At 30.2% G+C, this 20496-nt stretch overlaps 1 long non-coding RNA gene across 1 annotated transcript; it reads right to left on the bottom strand.

The window, feature by feature from the left end:
* Nucleotides 1–3720: 3720 nt before the first annotated feature.
* LOC118647563 lies at nucleotides 3721–12453 on the bottom strand. The gene is made up of 4 exons (XR_004964755.1): nucleotides 12310–12453; nucleotides 8485–8641; nucleotides 4553–4693; nucleotides 3721–3980 (listed from the first exon to the last, which is right to left on the bottom strand). It is a non-coding gene; the product is annotated as an uncharacterized LOC118647563 (long non-coding RNA).
* Between the last annotated feature and the right edge of the window lie 8043 nt (nucleotides 12454–20496).

Here is a 20496-nt window from a genome sequence, read left to right on the forward strand (position 1 = left end):
CTCGCTGGATAGAGAGCCGAGAGAGCGAGCGAGAGGAGAGAGAGAGAGCGACGAGAGAGGAGATAGAGAGAGAGCGCATATGGAGAGCGAGAGGAGAGAGAGAGATAGAGAGAGAGAGATGAGAGGAGAGCGAGAGCGATGCGAGAGAGAGGATCCGATAGAGTGCGCGAGCGCGAGCGAGGAGGAGCGCTCTCTCGAGAGAGAGCGCGCTATCGATATATAGCGCGATATAGAGCTCTATTTCGATCTATATCGATATCTCTCTCTTCTCTATCTATCTTCTATCTGCTCTCTCTCTCTCTCTCTCTATCATCTCTCTCTCTTCTCTCTCTCTCTATCTCTCATCTCTCTCTATCTCTATCTCTCTCTCATCTCTCTCCTCTCTATCTATCTACTCTCTCTCTCTCTCTCTCTACTCTCTTCTCCCTCTCTCTCTCTCTCTCTCTCATCTCTCTCTCTCTCTCTCTCTCTCTCTCTCTCTCTCTCTCTCTCTCTCTCTCTCTCTCTCTCTCTCTCTCTCTCTCTCTCTCTCTCGCTCTCTTCTCTCTCTCTCTCTCTCTCTCTCTCTCTCTCTCTCTCTCTCTCTCTCAACTAAACATAAGTTGACGCAAATAAGTCGCTTGTACTGGTTAGATAACAGATTACAGTTAAGGTCACCGCCAATAATTATGTTTTATAAAGGTGGAGGACGCTAGTTAACGACCTAACAAAATCTTGAAGAAGGTTGCCCTTCGGTCTTCTGTAAATAGACGCGAACAGTATCGGTTCATTAAGCGGTAAGCGAATATCAATTATTAAGTATTCAGGGTCATTTAATTGGCCACCCGACGACGCAGCACAACGTGGTAGCTCGTAATGATTTTGTGGGGTAACAAGCAAACACCTCCACCAATGTTTCCGACACGATCATTTCTAATTAAAAAATAGCCATCCAACGCAAAAAGGTCATCAGAGACACCGGCATGGAGCCAAGTCTCAGAGATGAGTACATGATATGGGATGGTATTAAAGTGCAGTCTGATGAAGTCGATGTGTCCACGCAAGGAATTGGCATTAAATTGAGCTACACGGAAAGACGAGTTGAGAGTTGAATAACCGCGCGCAACGGGAGGCGAGGACGAAGCAAGATTAACAGGTCAATGAGCCACCAAGGTCACTTCTGAGTTAATATAGATGATGGGTTTGCCTCAGAATGCCTGACGTGAATACGACCATTCTTTACCCAGACATATGTATATGAATTAGCTTTGGCAACTTGCTTAGTCTTTGAAGGAGCTCATAAGTGTCCCTTGGTAGAAGCTCATTGACAGCACACTCCTGCTAGAATCATACAGCAAATTTCCCTCTGAGTAAGCGTACCTCGTTCTCGCTTTTTAGCTATACTAAGTCACGGACGGCACTTGAGGCTACAGTGAATCAAAGAGTTTAGTGTGATGATGGCCCGGGTGGATCTCGGACAGCCCCGGATTGATTCCTGCGAGTAACAGATCTAACCTGAGAATATGACAGGACAGATCAGGAATTCCCAAGGCCGTAAATATGTTTCGAGCGCACTCAGAAGGAGAGATAGACATCGCAGCAGGACCCGGAAAGGATAAGAGCATCTTCAGTAGGACTGCACGAGGCAGGAGAGAAAGCTTACAATCGCCCTTAAAATCGCGGACTGCACTTTCGAGGGCAGCACATTGCTGTTCCAACGCATCTATGCGCTGACCATTTCGCTCAACACTACACGCTAAACTATTTAGATGATTTAGTTGTCATTGAGTACACTATTGGTGCGCCGCTGTTCTTCAGCAAAAGCTGAAATCTCGCTTCAGATTGTTTTAATTGGTCAATTAATTGACGCAAAGTCTGTTAGTCGCAGTAGTATCGGCATTAATGTCTTCTCGCGATTGCGACTGCAACAGAGCACCAGCACACCCAGGAGTTACTGAGCTGGCAGTATCGGAATCAATAGGCCGTGCAAAATATCCTCAGAAGGAGTAGGTGTAAACACAATGAAGAGTTAATGATTTGCAACATGCATCGGCATATTTTGCAAGAAATAGGCCTTAACGCAACCTGGGTAAACACTCTCTTGCAATCGCACTCGACAGACGCAGTCGCAACTGACTTCTTACTTTAGCACACTACGGGGGCCATGATACTACAGTAGCGAACGCAGCAATACACCAAATTAATAGCACTAAACGTTTTAGTAGTAAAATAAAGCACAGTAATAGTCAATGCAGCAACAACTAATGTCACGCCGTGTCGGTATAAATATGAAATTTTAAGGCACACTGCAAGACGCAGCAGACTCAATTAGCACTCCACGAATTAACAGTAATTTAAACTGAACACCCGTAGGCACAGAGATCACGCGGAGCACACGCCGCAGAGGTAAGGCAGCGGCCAGGCAGCACGTTGAGGCATAAAGAAAGACAGCCGGAGGAGTGGCGCGTGCGCAGAAGAGAGACAGCCAATGGAGATGACGAGACAGAAGAAGTGCTCCAAAATGTATCAGTGCGTCCAAGCCAGAAATTCGCCGTAATGATAGATAGAGGCCCGTGGACACTCACCATAAGAGGAAAGTGTCAAGAAAAAGTGCACTTGACCGTATGACTGCAAAAAGAAGACCCCGAAGGGCAAGAACAAGCAGCAAAAGTACAAAATTACGGAGCGAAGAAAAGTACGTCAACCACTGTACTCACCAAGAAGAGAGCAACCTTCTTCAAGATTTGTTCGGTCGAACATTGCTTTCCTATAAACTAAGTTACACACACACACACACACGCACGCACGCACGCACGCACGCACGCACGCACGCACGCACGCACGCACGCACGCACGCACGCACGCACGCACGCACGCACACACAACTAGGGTGAAAGATCATATTTCTGACAGTGTTCCTATTACAATCAACCAAAGTTTAAATGATTTTTTAAATATGAAATCGATACATTATATTGTTTTAACAAAATTTAACAAAATATTTGAAAAATAAAATTATTGTAACATTAAATAAAAAGATATTAAAGTCAATATTAATTAAAAGAAAAAAATGTTCAGCTTAAGAAACACGGGTTTGTCTGGATTTTATCCATTACTATTAAGAAAGTCAATAAAAAGTACCTACTAAAATGATTAATTATGGATACAATTTAAATTGTAAATCTTACTTAAATGGACTTTTTAATTAATATATAGATAAAATTAAACAAAAAACCAAAATATTAAATAAATTGGTGATTTTTTAAATTTTAATTATTGATGCCAATAATACGTTTATTTTTTTATATCGTTCCTAATACTGTTAATAGTATTACGGACATAAATCAAAAAAGGACCGTAACATTGGTACGTGACAAACTATTGACATAACCTGTTTTGTGTACACGTCAAACGTATTGGTACCTAGGAATTGTTTAGTGAAGCAAATGTCTATCAACTTCTGCATGTAAAATAATTGTTATACCACTCATAATACAATGGAAGAGAAATCCATTAATATCACAGATCATCTCTCGAACTGTATTTTGCAAAATATAAATCTTGAAAATATTTCTACAGTTGAAAAGTCAACTGCAATAATTGAAGTAAATAAAAGATTATAATTCTTTTCTTTTAAACGTTTAACATGATAATAGGCTAAATGATAATTTTTGTACACTATTTTATATATATATATATACATATATATATATATATATATATATATATATACATATATACATTTACATATTTTTTTATATAAATATTTTTTGCAGAAAAACTTTTGAATATGTTTTATTTATAAACTGATTTTTGTATATTAAAATTTTTTTGTAGGTTTATTATGTGAAAATGAAAATCTATTGACGAACGTTACTGAAACTTCTTATAATGTAAGACTTACCTCGATTCACAAGATAATCTGATTACTAAAAATAATTTCTCATTACATCCTTTAGTATTTTCAAACGATTCCTCCCAAGAATGAAGTAAATTCCGTGCTTAAAAACCGTGAATGTCCAAATGAAAATCAGCAAAATGATAAAATTTTTCAAGTAACAGCAAATAAAAATTAAAATAATACTTTAAAATCTAAAGTTCCTTCTCTATTTAAAAAAGCATTATTTTGGCCAGAAGAAAAAGAAATGAATAAAAGAAGACTTAAAGAAAAAATACCATCAGTTGTGATTTCCGAACAGTGGAAGAAATATCAAAAAAACAAAGAGAAGAAGAAAAAATCTCAAAAGGAACAGAAAGAAATACGAAAAAAATTAGACTTGAAAATGCAATAATAAATGCAAAAATAAAAAAGGAAAAATTAGATAACAAAAATCATGTAATAAAGAGATAAATAAAAAATAAGTATAAATAAAATTATATTATTTATCTTACTATTTATTTATCATTATAACATTATTATTTATCATATATTATCTTCTATATTTATTATAATTATAGACTCTTGTATAAAATTTAAATTTTTGATTTTTTATGCAAAAAAATAGATTTCTAAAAATAAATGTTGATTATATTTAATATCATTATTTAATATAATGTAATATCACGTAAATACCATTTAATATAATATAGGCAGTAATGGGTCACTTCATTGCCAGTATTAGGAAAAATTGACAGTAATGTGGTCACTTAGTTGCCAGTATCAGGAACGACACAATTTGGATTTGCCAGTATTATATAAGTGCATTACATACATCTATTATTATATTTATTTAAAAATAAATAAATGGATTTTATATAACTTGTATAACTTTTATATAACTTTTTATTTTATTCTTAAATTTTATACTAAAAAGAAATTACAAAAAGTTAAATCACTGTTATATCATTAACTGTATATATTTAATGAAATATAACCAAACATTTAATATCTAATATGCCAGTAATTGGGTCTTTCACCCTACACACATATAGATGCACACATAAAAAGAAAAAGAACTGACAAATTATTTGGTTTAGCAGCGTCAAATTTTTGTAAATATTTATTGAATTGAAATTTGACCAATCAAAGCTAAGTTAAAGAATATTGGTTTTATTCCTGATTGGTTACATTTTAATTCAATCCTAATATCAACCTTTAGTCTGATTTAATGAAACACCAAACTATGAATGCCAGTCAAAAAATAATAATAAAAAGGTGGATGTTTTAGTTCGTATAAACATCTATTTATATGGCTCATTTTTTTTTATATCATTACTTTCGTAAAGAAAAAACTTAAGAGGATGCTAAACTGCCCATCAAACTTGATTGAGGTCGATAATGCAGAGTCATTATTTATTCATGAAAAAATTTGCTTTAAAATACAAGTTATACAGGGTGTTTGGTAAAGATTTATGCAATTTTTATAAGCAGGTAGAGCGCATTAAGCTGAACATAAAATCCTCATCGTTTTTCCATTTTCACAATAGTTAACGAGTTATATACTTGTAAAATTTTCTGTATTAGCCCGGCCTACCGGCAAATGCAAGCACGCCGAGCGCCCGACCGCGGCGGCCGCCCCTCCCTAGCGCTTGAACCTTGAGATTGCTAGGCGCGCGGAGGGAGTTGTTACAACAAGCGGCAATGGCTACGCACAATGTGTACGTGTACATACATGTGTACAAAAAAATATCAGTTCTAATGCTTAAAGAAGCAATTACTAAATTTATTTTTTTTTAATAAATAATGATTATTTTTAATAAAACATTTTTTTTTGGTGATAGTCTTAAATGTCGTAAACTGTCATAAATTTTAAAAGAAGCTATTATCATGTGCTCAAAAACAAATTTATCCTTCTTTAAACAACATTAGAAAATTTTATCGATTAAAATGGAAATAACAACCAAATAAAATGTTTGTTTCAACTTTATATTCTTAATTAAAAATTAAATAACGAGGATATTTATATTTTTAATAAAATTAATCCTTGTGATAGACTTATAATACACGGAAAAAACTTTATGGTAAAAATTACTCTGGTAAGTAATAAACGCGTGACAAGGAGAAATTATAAAAATTTTTATTACGTTTTTCATCAAATTACGATAATATTTACATTACTTATATGATATAATTCTCTGAAATTTCTTCTTACAGTTCGTGGTTACTATCATAAATAATAAATCATATATAATTTTACTATAAAATTTTCTCCGTGTAGATTTACGAATATATGAATTTATTAAATGTTTGTAAACTTATAAACAATATTTATTTAATTCAAGAAAATTTAGTATGTAATGTGTGTGTATTTGGTGTGCGTGTGCGTGCGTGCGTGCGTGCGTGCGTGCGTGCGTGTGTGTGTGTGTGTGTGTGCGTGTGTGTGTGTGTGTGTGCGTGCGTGCGTGCGTGCGTGCGTGCGTGCGTGCGTGCGCGTGTGTGTGTGTGTGCGTGTGTGTGTGTGTGTGTGTGTGCGTGCGTGCGTGCGTGCGTGCGTGCGTGCGTGCGTGCGTGCGTGCGTGTGTGTGTGTGTGTGTGTGTGTGTGTGTGTGTGTGTGTGTGTGTGTGTGTGTGTGTGTGGTGTACGTACATACGCGAGAAAAGAATAATCACTTTGTGACAGGAAAATGAATAATCATTCCTTAGTTCGCGATTTTATATCACTATTATTATTCATGCTGATTACTATACAATACACGCACACGTAGAAAAATATGATTCTAGTTTTAAGAAAATCAATTATTCATTTTTAATTTTATTCTTTTTTAATAATTATCTTATTTTTAATGGTTGAAAAGAATATTATATTGATAATAAACACCTCACTTTACACAAAACAAATAATGTTTAACATTTTCGTGTATGTATCACACACACACACACACACACACACACACACACACCAAATACACACACATTACATACTAAAATTTTCTTGAATTAAATAAATATTGTTTATAAGTTTTCAAACATTTAATAAATTCATATATTTGTAAATCTACACGGAGAAAATTTTATAGTAAAATTATGTATGATTTATTATTTATGATAGTAACCACGAACTGTAAGAAGAAATTTCAGAGAATTATATCATATAAGTAGTGTAAATATTATCGTAATTTGATGAAGAACATAATAAAAATTTTCATAATTCCTCCTTAGCACGCGTTTACTACTTACCATAGTAATTTTTACCACAAAGTTTTTTCCGTGTATTATAAGTCTATCACAAGGATTAATTTTATTAAAAATATAAATATCCTCGTTATTTAATTTTTAATTAAGAATATAAAGTTGAAACAAATTAAGAATATAAAGTTGAAACATTTTATTTGGTTGTTATTTCCATTTTAATCGATAAAATTTTCTAATGTTGTTTAAAGAATGATAAATTTGTTTTTGAGCACATGATAATAGCTTCTTTTAAAATTTATGACAGTTTACGACATTTAAGACTATCACCAAAAAAAATTTTTTATTAAAAATAATCATTATTTATTAAAAAAAATAAATTTAGTAATTGCTTCTTTAAGCATTAGAACTGATATTTTTTTGTACACATGTATGTACACGTACACATTGTGCGTAGCCATTGCCGCTTGTTGTAACAACTCCCTCCGCGCGCCTAGCAATCTCAAGGTTCAAGCGCTAGGGAGAGGCGGCCGCCGCGGTCGGGCGCTCGGCGTGCTTGCATTTGCCAGTAGGCCGGGCTAATACAGAAAATTTTACAAGTCTATAACTCGTTAACTATTGTGAAAATGGAAAAACGATGAGGATTTTATGTTCAGCTTAATGCGCTCTACCTGCTTATAAAAATTGCATAAATCTTTACCAAACACCCTGTATAGCTTATACTTACAAATAAATGGTGTCTCGCAGTTTGGAATAGAAGGAATAAGACTATATTTGTCAAATTACGATTACAAGCCGTAAAAAAACATATTTATGTGATCAAAAATTTTATTCATTTAAGCGCTTTTATTATATAAATATCTTTTTTTTACGGCTTGTAATCGTAATTTGACGATTATAGTCTTATTCCTCAATCTATTCCGAACCCGGGAACACCATTCATTTGTACGTATAAGCTACATAACTTGTATTTTGAAGCAAATATTTTTATAAACAAATAAACTTTAAATATTTTTTTGCATTTTTGGTCTTTATCTAATCGTTCCTGGGCTTATTTGTTTACGTACTTTAAAAGTGTAAAAGCATTATCAATTCTGTAAATTCAATTCGAAACTAAATAGTTGAATGTCGGCTTTATCATCCTCTTAATACTCTCATTTTATAGTGTCAAATCTAAATTGTTTTGTACAAGAATATATTTTTAAGGGCTTTTCTTGCGAGCGTATACTTGGTGCACTTTTTGTACTTTTTTAAAAAAAATTAAGATTGATAAAGAATTTATTAAAAATAAAGTGATGTATTGATTTATACTTTTAAAAACATTAAAGAGATAAAATCTACAAAATCTTTTTTTGGAAAATTCTGAAAAATTTTAATTAAAAATTATAATGTAAAGAAATTATAATTCAATATAATATAATATGTGAAGAAAATACCAAATAATTGTAGACCAAGGGAAAAGGTAAAAGAAAAAGTGCCCAGAAAAGTGCAAAAATAATCTTCCAATAAATCTTCATGAAACGTCCTGTATTTCTTAAGCAATTGATGAGATTTCTCGTATAGTTGATAGATTCCACTGCTCTTCCTTCATCCCTAATCACAAAATTTTTTCTTAAATTCTTCTATTATGTAGATTCATGGCGCAAGTTTTGTTTTTACAGCTTTGTTTTTTTAAAACAAATATAGTTTTCCAGTGTTAAATATTCAGAAAATATTTAGTTTACATTTCAAATATTTTTACTATTCTAGTATAGTACAAGAATATTCAAATGTTAATGAAATGTTCAGAATATTGTATGAATTCCTTTTGTATACATTCAATCAAAATCGTTTGTTTATAAGTATTGTTATCGACAAATAGCAGACTGCAAGACAGAGCTGTTATTTCGTAAGTAATAGGATAAAATAAAGGCACAAAATTTATAAGATTTTCGAGTTTCAATATTAAACTTTAAACTCGTAGGCTGCTGAAAAAGTTTTTACAATTGATTATTACCAATTTAATTTCTCACTAATCTTTTCATTGTGTTCACAAAATGAAAAATCCTTCTCCAAAATTAAAGTATAGACGATAACAATTCTGCACGATTAGTCTAGACGATAACAAATCGTAACGATTTTGTAGGAAAAACTACAAAAAATTGTAAAATTGTCGGTTTCTGGCGTCGACTCATAAAATGTTCCTGATATAAAAATTTTAGACCTTGTACGCGTAAATCAAGCCTTGAGGCAAGAGAAGTGAACATTGAGGAACAATACTACGCTTTCAGATTGAGCGTAGGCGTTCTAATAAAAAAGATTACTGTGTAACAAAATTTTGTGTCTGAAAATTTCGTATGCCTGCCTGAAACGCATATATATAGCATATACATATATTATATTATTTCAAGAGTTATATGATTATTACTATAAGATTATATAAATACTATATGATTATTACTACAAGATTATATACTATATGATTATTACTATGTAGAGATACAATACATACTTCTTTCAAACCTCATTTTGAAAAATTATCAACATTTGTACGCGTTTATTAGAGCTCTCTTTATACATTTCTTTATACGTTTTAAAATTTTAAATGAATAAATTTTCTTTAATTAATATTTTATGGTATAAATAATTTAATTATAGTAAATAATACATGTTTATTTTATAGAATTGAAAAATTTACTGGTCTAAAATTTAAATAAAAAGTTATATGTTTTTATCATACAATTTGTGTTTATTTTAGCTTATTGTGTTAAATTTTAATTTGCTATATAGCTTTAATATGTTCATTATATTCCTTTATAAGAATAAACATACATGTAAAAACTAAAAATATTATGTATTTTTAATTATATTTTTAAAATCCTAGTTAAAGCATAAATAAAAATATACTATTAATAACAATAAATACATAGTTAAAAATATATCTTTGTAGTTATTATTACGTCTAAAAAACATAGTTTAATCAAACAAAATTTTATAGTTTTTTAACATATAAAAATATAGTTATAAGAACAAAAAGCATATTATCTATATGAAAAAATTTACTATAACTAGAAAAGTATAGTACTAATAAGTGTAAAAGTAAAGTTTTCACAATAAAAATATATTAAAATTTATAACATTAAATACTGTTCCTTTAACACAAGTCTTACAATAGATTTAATAATGGAAATATAGTTTTGGGAAATAAATTTTATTTGTATGTATTACCGTAAATTTATATTTTAAATAAATAAAATGTTTTCATAATAATAATTATAAAAAAATAATAGTGTTAATTATATTATTTAATAAACCTAACTATTTTTATATTTCAATTCAGTTTAATTTTTATAATCCCTAAAAAATAATTGAGGTGCTATTTGTTCATATTTTTATAGTTGCCGTAACTTTTTCTTTCTCTGAGTGTATGCTATCCTTTGATAAATGTTTGGACATTTTACAAATAATTTATGATATCCATGGGCATTTTAATAAAATTGAATGAACACGTATTGTTGTATACATTATACATAAAAACATATAAATAAATATGTAACGCTCGGATAAATTACAAAACAAAGTATAAATAAGAGTCAAATAGACGAGCTAAATAAGATGTTTAGAACGAATAAGCAATTTTATTGAAACGCTCTTGATAATACATAAGAATATTTAGAATAGCGAAACGTTTTGACTTTACAAAGTCATCCACAGTCGTTTGTATTACAAAATTAAAAATAGATCATTGAACAAAAGTAACTATATAAAACGCTAGACATGACATCTCGTTCAAAAGCGAAAAAGGAAACCGTTGATAACCGTTATATCTTAAAAGAGGGCAAAGGCATAAATATTCAAGTATGTATGTCTTAATATCTTAAAAAAGGTATACAATTGAAATATGATGGTTTTAACTTAAGAATGTGTTAGATGTGTGTAAGGCAGCAATCAATCTTAGAAAAACATAGTAAGCGTCGCCATTTCAGGTTTTTTGTGCTAAGCTCATTTTTCTCGCTACATTTGTTGAAATGACATCTACATACACGAGTAAATCTATGAAATATGCAGATAAGTGCAGAGATAATAGCAGAGATAATAGAAAATTTATAATTTTTTCAAATTAAACAAATTAGATCCTCGAGTTATTTTTAAAGACAGACTTAAACGAAATTGTGCTCAAAACACATTTCATTTATCTTTAATTTAGAGTCCAATCTTGGGGATTCATTTTCGAGGAATCTTTTCATCAAAATACATCAAACATTCTTGTAATATTGCACATTTTATTCTTGTATGATGTTTACTTACAAAAAATAAAAGCTTGCTATATTCAATTTGTGGTAGTGCTTGTGTTTTCAAATTTATTTTACGCAAAAGCTTTCTGTAACATTCATTAAGGATGCGACACTTCACGCTACAAACGCTTTGAAACATTCCACGATTGGTCAATTTATAAAATTCTTTGTTTTAATTGGTCAATCAAATATTTCAAGCATTTTTAACGTCAAGTGTGGATCATACTTTAAGTCTATTACATCCACTAAATATAATATTAAGTAAATTTACAGAATGTGAGGGATTTTAGAAATATTTCTATTGCATTAGTTTATCTTCCATTTTGACAAATTTTTTTATAATTCTAACATTAAAAACGTAAAATTTTATATTAAATTTTAAATTTAAATTTATGTTCTGCAATTTTGAAAAACTATTAAATTTTAACAAACAATTAAAGTATTTGCTTATCAAGTCCATTTCTTATATTAAGTAATTTTATTTTTTTAATAGTTTTTTTCGGAATGTGGATATTTATAAATATTTATAAATTTATTAATCAATATCTTGTTAACTTAATCTTTATATTTTTTTTTAAGAAAGAAACAATTTTAACTTTGTTTAATTTAATTTAATTTTAATTAATTTTATTTAATTAAAATTTAATTTAAATAAAGTAAAACTTTTTTAACACATGTTGCAATTGGCATAAGAAAATAAATTAAACTTGTTTTATAATTTTAACCCAAAATTTTTCACAACTATTAGCATTTTAAAAGTCAAAATTACATTTAAGTATAAACTCTTTCTATGTGGAAGATTATCTCTTTTCAATTAAAAAAATTATTCTCATAAATTGTATACTCTGCTTGTTTACAACACAGTTTTATATATATATATATATATATATATATATATATATATATAATAAAATACATAAAAACCTTATCTACATCTTATTTATGACGAACAGTTTTAAATTAAATAATATTAGGTCAAGTATCAACCTTTCATTTGATTCTTCGTCGACATTATTCTTTTCTCTTTCGAACATTTCATTTAAGATTTATATGTGTTTCGGGTAAAATACGTCTACAAGATGTACTAACAAAATTTCAGTTTTATTGATTATGATCTGCAGGCAATATAACTTATATAGCTCGATTTTATCGCACGATTCTCGATTGATTTGTTTTATTAATAATCGATTGATACTTACATGGACTTCTACATGTAAATGAAGTACACAAATATTAATACAATTAATATAATTAATAAAATGCAAAAAAACTTTGCGGTGGCTAAAGGCCATTGCACGTACATTTTCTTAATCGTAATCGCAAGATTTCGACCAATCACATTGCTCAAATTAGTCATAATCGATTGAATTAACGTATTGCTCAATTTCTTACGATTACGATTAAGAAAATGTACGTGCAATGGCCTTAACTATCCGAAACAGATTAAATGAAAAAAAATCTTCAAATTGTAGATAAAATTATATCAAAGCAAATTTTATTTTATTGATCGATTTGTAAAATTAAAATCGATTTGTAGATCTGCTGATACAACTTAACCTATAATTTGATCTATTATGAAATGAAGATCTTTTCCCGGGTAACTGCAGTGTATTATCAATTATAATTCCTAAATAATTAATAATAAAACTTTTATTTATTTCACATTTAATTATTTTACTAGACATTATTTATTGCATTAAACTCAATTCATAATTCTTTTCTATTTTTATTGAAAACTTCTCTTGTTCTTTAAATCTTATTTGTAACTATATATATATATAATATAGTTACAGTTAATTTCAGTTTGATATTGAATAGTATCATTATTAAACTGAAATGAATTATTTCTTTGTAATAAGAAAACCGAGTTTCTTAAATGGGTAAAATCACGTGAAATAAATATTTTATTGGACGAAAATTATTTATTTGTAATAAGAATCTTAATAAATTAAAAAATTTTCAAATAAATATTTTGTTGAAAAAAAAACTGTATTTTCAATAAGAAACTTATTGCATTGCACTACTTTCAAATAAATGTCATGATGAACGAAAGAAATAATTTATTTGTGATAAGAAATTCAATATTTTGGATAAAAAATATCTTTAAAAAAATATTTTGTTGAACAAAAAAAATACTACATTTGCAATAAGAAATCTAATATTTTTAAATGAACAAAAATGCTTGCAAAGAAATATTTTGTTGAATGTTAGAAACAATTTATTTGCAATAAGAAAGTTGAATGCATAAATACGTGCAATTAAATATTTTGTTGAATGGAAAACGTGTTTATTTATTTGTAATAAGAAACTCAATGTTCTTAATAAATAAAAATATTGTTAAAAAAATATTATATTGAACAAAAGAAATTTTACATTTGCAAAAAGAAAACTAAAGAGATAAAAATTCTTGCAAAGAAATATTTTGTTGAATGTCAGAAACAATTTATTTGCAAAAAGAAATTTAATGTTCTTGAATTCATAAATACTTACAATTAAATATTTTGAACGAAAAAAATTCTGTATTTACAATAAGAAGCCTAATATGTTTGAGTAAATAAAAATATAGTACTTTCAAATAAATTTCTTGTTGAACGGAAGATATAATTTATTTGAATAAGAAACTTAATATTTTTAAGTAAATAAAAATATATTCAAATAAATATTTTGTTGAATAAAAGAAACGCATTGTAAATAGTAGTTTGTATGCCGTCTATACCGATATTCTAATTAGTCGAAATCTATTAATATCTATAGCGAATCAGAAGAGATTCGGTTATATGATCAGTTCATCATTCTTTCTATGGCTCTTATAAGAGCGTTTCATTCATTCCACAAAATATTTATTTTAAGGTATTTTTATTTACATAAAAATTTTTATTTACTTAAAAATAAGTTTTTTAGTCAAATTATATCTTCCGTTCAACAAGAAATTTATTTGAATGTACTATACTTTTATTTACTCAAACGCATTAGGTTTCTTATTGAAAACATAGCATTTTTTCGTTCAAAATATTTGATTGCGCGTATTTATGTATTAGGAACATTAAATCTCTATTTGCAAATAAATTATTTCTAACATTCAACAAAACATTTCTTTGCAAGAATTTTTATCTATTTAAAAATATTAGATTTCTTGTTTCAAATGAAGTATTTCTTTCATTTAATAAAATATTTTTTTTTAAGATTTTAAAGATATTTTTTTAAAGACATTTTTTATTTAAAATATTGAATTTTTTATCACAAATAAATTATTTCTTTCGTTCAACATTACTTTGAAAGTATTACAATGCAATAGGTTTTTTATTGGAAATATAGTATTTTTTTCAACAAAATATTTATTTTTTAATTTATTACGATTCTTATTACAAATAAATAATTTTCTTCGTCCAAAAAAATATTTATTTCACGTGATTTTACCCATTTAAGAAACTCGATTTTCTTATTACAAAGAAATGATTTATTTCAGTTTATTAATGATTTCATATCTATTCATATCATTAAATCATTACTTAGTGGAATAAAATCAGAGACATACGAAATGATTTACTTAAAAGAACAAAATATTTATTTACAAGCATACATTATTTATTGCTGTTGTTGTGGTCCTCCTTTTGGCAGTGCAAAATCCCACCGCTGCCACCACTGTTGTACCCCTCGTTGTGAGTACGATTTTGGGATCGCTGCCAGAGATCTCGCGAGGAAGGTATTTTGTCACATACACCGTTATTTGTCTTGAACACTTTTATTCTTGTATTCAGTTACAATAGTTAGATCGCGACCCCGCAAGGCAGAGTGTCGCGTCTATGAACTTGTTGTCCACGACCCCGCAACGCAGAGTGTCGTGGTTGTATATTTAGTATAAGTTATCTCGGCGATACACGACCCCGCAAAGCAGAGTGTCGTGTGTAGTCTTAGTTTGTCTACTTCGGATTGACCCGATCCTCACCTTCTTTCGCCGGTTTATATATCCGATAATTCGGTAGTTGGATCGAAAGAAGGGGAGGATTGCGTGAGGGCGTAAATCGGTCAGTATTCCAAATTATTGCTTAGACAGCAAGTGCTGTCTAAGGAGCATTGCGCTAATTGTCGAGCGGATTGCGCGAAACCTCGCGCGATGCGCTCGATGCTGACTGCAGCTGACCGACTTACGTCATCGTGTTACTGACACCTTATCGTTATGAGTGTGTCACTCATAACACTGTAAAAAAATATTTATATGCATCAAAGAAATCTGTTTTAAGAAAATGCATTTACTTGTTTGAGAGAACGTTTTTTCTCACAAGGAAACCTCGCGAACTCGAAAATTCTGATTTTAATGAAACTTGGCATAAATGTAGAAGGGGTAAATACATGAATTTAGAAATTTATCGTAGCTGCCCATAAACGGTTTAAAGGGGTGAAACCACCCTTCAAAGATTCAGACATTTTTCGTTTTCTCGATATATCTCGTAAACTAAACAAAATATTAAAAAATGTTTTATACAAAAGTTTTACTATAAAAGTACTTCTATCTAACTACAGTAATTAAATTAAAAAAAAAAATTTTTTTAAACAATTGTTTTTTAATTTTTGAAAAAAAATTTTTTTTTTAATTTTATTAATGTAGTTAGATAGAGATATTGTTACCATAAAACTTTTGTATAAAACATTTTTTGATATCTCCAATACTTTTCGAGATATATCGGAAAAAGCAAAAATCTGCTCTACACTATGCACTGAAAAAAGCATAAGAGAATGCGATAGCACCGCGACGGAGAGCGTTAAAAAATATTTTAAAGAAATTTTTTATTAAGGTTTATTTATGATATTGAATATAATATAAGATACTAAAAATATAATAAAATAAAGTAATATAAAATAATAATATTTTGTATAATATAATAATATGTAATAATATAATATAATAATGTCGCACGTGAATGCATGCTGATGTGAGTGAGAGAGAAAGAGTAAATAATATTAATATAATATAGTAATATAATAATATAATATAATATAAAATATTTATATCCAGACTTCTTGGTCCAGATCCATTAGCGGTGACATGCCAAAGAGTCGACGCAGATCGACGACATCTGCCAATCCAAATCGGCTATATGATTTGTCAATTAAGTCATTATTTCGCTCTCTGTCGATCTTGCAAAAGTATCGCGTCCAAAATCTTTTCTTATATTGATAAATACATGTATGTGGATGTTATAGAGATATATCCATGTCTAGATACAAAATTAACATATTTTAGTGTGGCATTATACATTGAACAACAATATACTTTGAATCAGGGTAATGAAAATGCAAATTAAAAAATAATGCATTACTTACTAATTTTTTAATATTTTTTTATTACATTTTTAGTATCTTATATTATATTCAATATCATAAATAAACCTTAATAAAAAATTTTTTTTAAATATTTTTTAACGCTCTCCGTCGCGGTGCTATCGCATTCTCTCATGCTTTTTTCAGTGCATAGTGTAGAGCAGATTTTTGCTTTTTCCGATATATCTCGAAAAGTATTGGAGATATCAAAAAATGTTTTATACAAAAGTTTTATGGTAACAATATCTCTATCTAACTACATTAATAAAATTAAAAAAAAAAATTTTTTTTCAAAAATTAAAAAACAATTGTTTAAAAAAAATTTTTTTTTTTAATTTAATTACTGTAGTTAGATAGAAGTACTTTTATAGTAAAACTTTTGTATAAAACATTTTTTAATATTTTGTTTAGTTTACGAGATATATCGAGAAAACGAAAAATGTCTGAATCTTTGAAGGGTGGTTTCACCCCTTTAAACCGTTTATGGGCAGCTACGATAAATTTCTAAATTCATGTATTTACCCCTTCTACATTTATGCCAAGTTTCATTAAAATCAGAATTTTCGAGTTCGCGAGGTTTCCTTGTCAGTGTAGATATCTATACTCACATTGTATATTTAAGATCGTTTTAAGTTTATACATATTATGCGGTCCATTTCATCGGCTGCAAAGAATCTGAAGATAAATTTAAAAAATAATTTTATATTGATAGAAAAATGTCGAAGTATAGAGAAATGTCAAGATATTAAGAACCAAATATTTCTTATAGTGTTTTTTGAAATTTATTTGTTATAAAAAATTTATTTGTGAAAACAAAATATATTTTTATGAAATATTGTAAGAAATGAGTTTCATTTCGAACTTCGCGCCTCTCGACTCTCGTCACTGCGCTGGTATCGAGATGAGGTCGCGCGATCTATCGATAGAAGAAGGCGACCGACAAAGGCGTGCGAACGAGGCAGTCTATCTGTAAGGGTTGAGAGCGAATGATCTCGAGACCATTCTCTGGGCGCACCGCCAAGAGATTTAAATGTGCCTAATAAAAAGTCTGTGAACACTACAAGTCTCAGTTAATTAATTGGGAGATCTCCATAACCTTATCAACGTGTATCCTCCTAAACAAGTAGTGATATAGTTCCAACTTTACAATATAATCTCATTTTTCTTATTAATTGGTTTATTTTTTAGGAATAAAATTTTTGGAGTAATATATGCACTATTTCCCATAAAAAACTTTTAAGTATTTATTTGTAATAAATAGTTTATTTAATTAAAAAGGGCGAATTAAAAGTTTTATTTCTAACAAATAATTTATTTTTAGGAGTATATTTCAGAAATATATTTCATAGAATATTTCACAAAAATGTGCATTTTGTTTTCACAAATAAATTTCTTTTGTAACAAAGAAATATCGAAGGAAACGTCACAAGAAATATTTGGTTCTCAATACTTCGACATTTTTGTCTTAGTGTAAATATAAGATGGACGAACTTACGGCTGAAATTTGTAATCGAATCTTATTTTAAGACCGTTTCAAATAACGTTTTAAAATACTAAATCTCTGTGATTGATTGATGATATCTTAAAACAGCATTTAAGATAGTCTTAAATATAAAATTTGATTATACCGATTTCTCTTTAGATAAGCGTTGTGGATCGGAGCTATGAAGCTCTCTATTGGTCAAATAGAGTTTTGGAACGCAGCCTTGAGGATACACCCGAAGTATAACTCACAGAGTTGACTACACTGCGTTTTTCTACGAGTGACTACCGCGAGTGCTTTGTTTTTTGAACGTGAATCTGCGTGTATCGCGACGAACGGGCACACTTCTCCATTAGAACTTGTGCCATCATAAGAGGTACGTATAATATTATACATAGTAATGCATGCCAAGAATATTGTACAAAATGCATCGCAGTAAACATGCAGATCGACATACAGCTCGTTTGTACACTGCCCGACTGTGATTCCTTCCTGATAATGATTTCTTCCCATGCTTCCCCTTGCGGGGTAGGGAGGACATAGACTTTTCTCGATCTAGCGACTGTTTCGTAGCAATAATTAAGATAGGTATGTAAATATGAAACCGGAATTTTTGTATAGAAAATACACGTTTATTATAAACTACTAAAAAAAGGGAACACTTTTTGTATACTAAAAATTTAGGCTATTTTCAAACTCAGCGAAAAATCGTCGTAGAAACAAAATCCAAAAAGTGTTTTAAAGCTTGAAACTTCTTCTTTCAAACGCTTTTTGACGATTTTAGTTATCTTTTTTTTCACAAACGTGGCACAATGATGAAGTTTAACCCGTTAAAATAAAAATTTTTAATGCGAATTTGCTGCGCTGCATCTCGCGTGAAAAAAATCATAGAGTATTTTTGTTACTTGCATCTTAGAGCGGAATCTTTTCCCTTTATTTTGAGTAATTGTTCATTGCTGTACGATTATTTTTTGATCAAGTAATTGAGATTTTAAGAAAAAATGGTCATTTTGACTTTTATCGCTTGTTACTCGTAAACAAATCAACGTACAGCGCTCAGCAAAAAAGTTGGAAAGCTGAAAGTTTGCACTTTTGAATGCTGTTATTATTTTTTTTACAGATTTACTTTTTCTAACAACAAATCACGTTCAAAGTTTACGTAAAAAATCGCATATTTTACGGTTTTCATTTAGTTCAAGGTACTGTTGTGAAGAAAGATCCAATCACACCACTAAAGCAAAGTTTTATAATACGATTACTCCCCAGTAATAAACACTAACGTTCATAGAATAAAACATTTATATTCCACGTGTTTATCATTTTTGAAATTGCTGAAATTACTTACAACGTTTTTTCAACCATTTTTTTACACCGTTTTGACCAAGTTACAAAGTCAACCTTACATTTCTTTTTAAATGATACTTACCGACGGCATTATCGTCATCCAATGTGCACCACGTGGAAGATGCCGGTCGGATTGTGCACATTACGCGCGCGCGCGTGTGTGTGTGTATGTGTTTTACAGCAAAGATAAGGACCTCGCGGTTTGTCACGCGCGCGCTTGCGGCTGTTCCTTGCGACTTCTTAAATGTCGTTTTATGTTGTTTTAAATGCGTTTAAATGTCTACGTGGCATTTTGAAAATTTCGTATACAAGCTCAATACTCTACGAGAATCGTCTGTGTGTTAAATTTTTATTTTAAAGCTTCTATACATAAACATTACATGTAAACATTACGAGTACGCACTTACTCACATAAATACCGTAATGTTTACAAGTAATGTTTACGTACACAGAGACTTTGAAATAAATGTTCACAGACGACTCTCGTAGTGTATTGAGCTCGTATACGAAATTTTCAAAATGCCGCGTAGACATTTGCCTGCAACAGAAGTTGCACAAATAATCGCACTTCTTGAAGAAGGTTTTCGCGTGCGTCATGTAGTGCATCATGTTGGTGTCTTATCTCTGTAGTGAGTAGTATTTCCCAACCAAACGCCTCAATCGTTTCCTTGACCGGTTGTGCTGTGTGTGATGGTGCATTATAATAAAGCAAAATCACTTGTGTTGCCTAGAGATACTATAACAAAGATGCGTTAATGATTTCTGATTGGCTCCCGTCGCTTGGGGTATAACCGGAAGTATGAGAGAGAAAGATAGATATAACTGACAAAGAAAGCCTAGCCGATCTAACCTGTCACTTGTCACCTGTCAAAAGAAAACAGAGTAAACCGCCATCGAAAACGTCATATCCGATATCCGGTTTTACCCCAAGACGGCACATTGGCGAATCTCTGTTATAATATCTCTATCGCAATCGACGCACCGACCGACCGGTACACGGGCCGTACGCCCGCCGCAGCCAATCCGGC

The sequence above is a fragment of the Monomorium pharaonis genome, chromosome 10 (assembly GCF_013373865.1).
Source record: "Monomorium pharaonis isolate MP-MQ-018 chromosome 10, ASM1337386v2, whole genome shotgun sequence".
Lineage (NCBI taxonomy): Eukaryota > Metazoa > Arthropoda > Insecta > Hymenoptera > Formicidae > Monomorium > Monomorium pharaonis.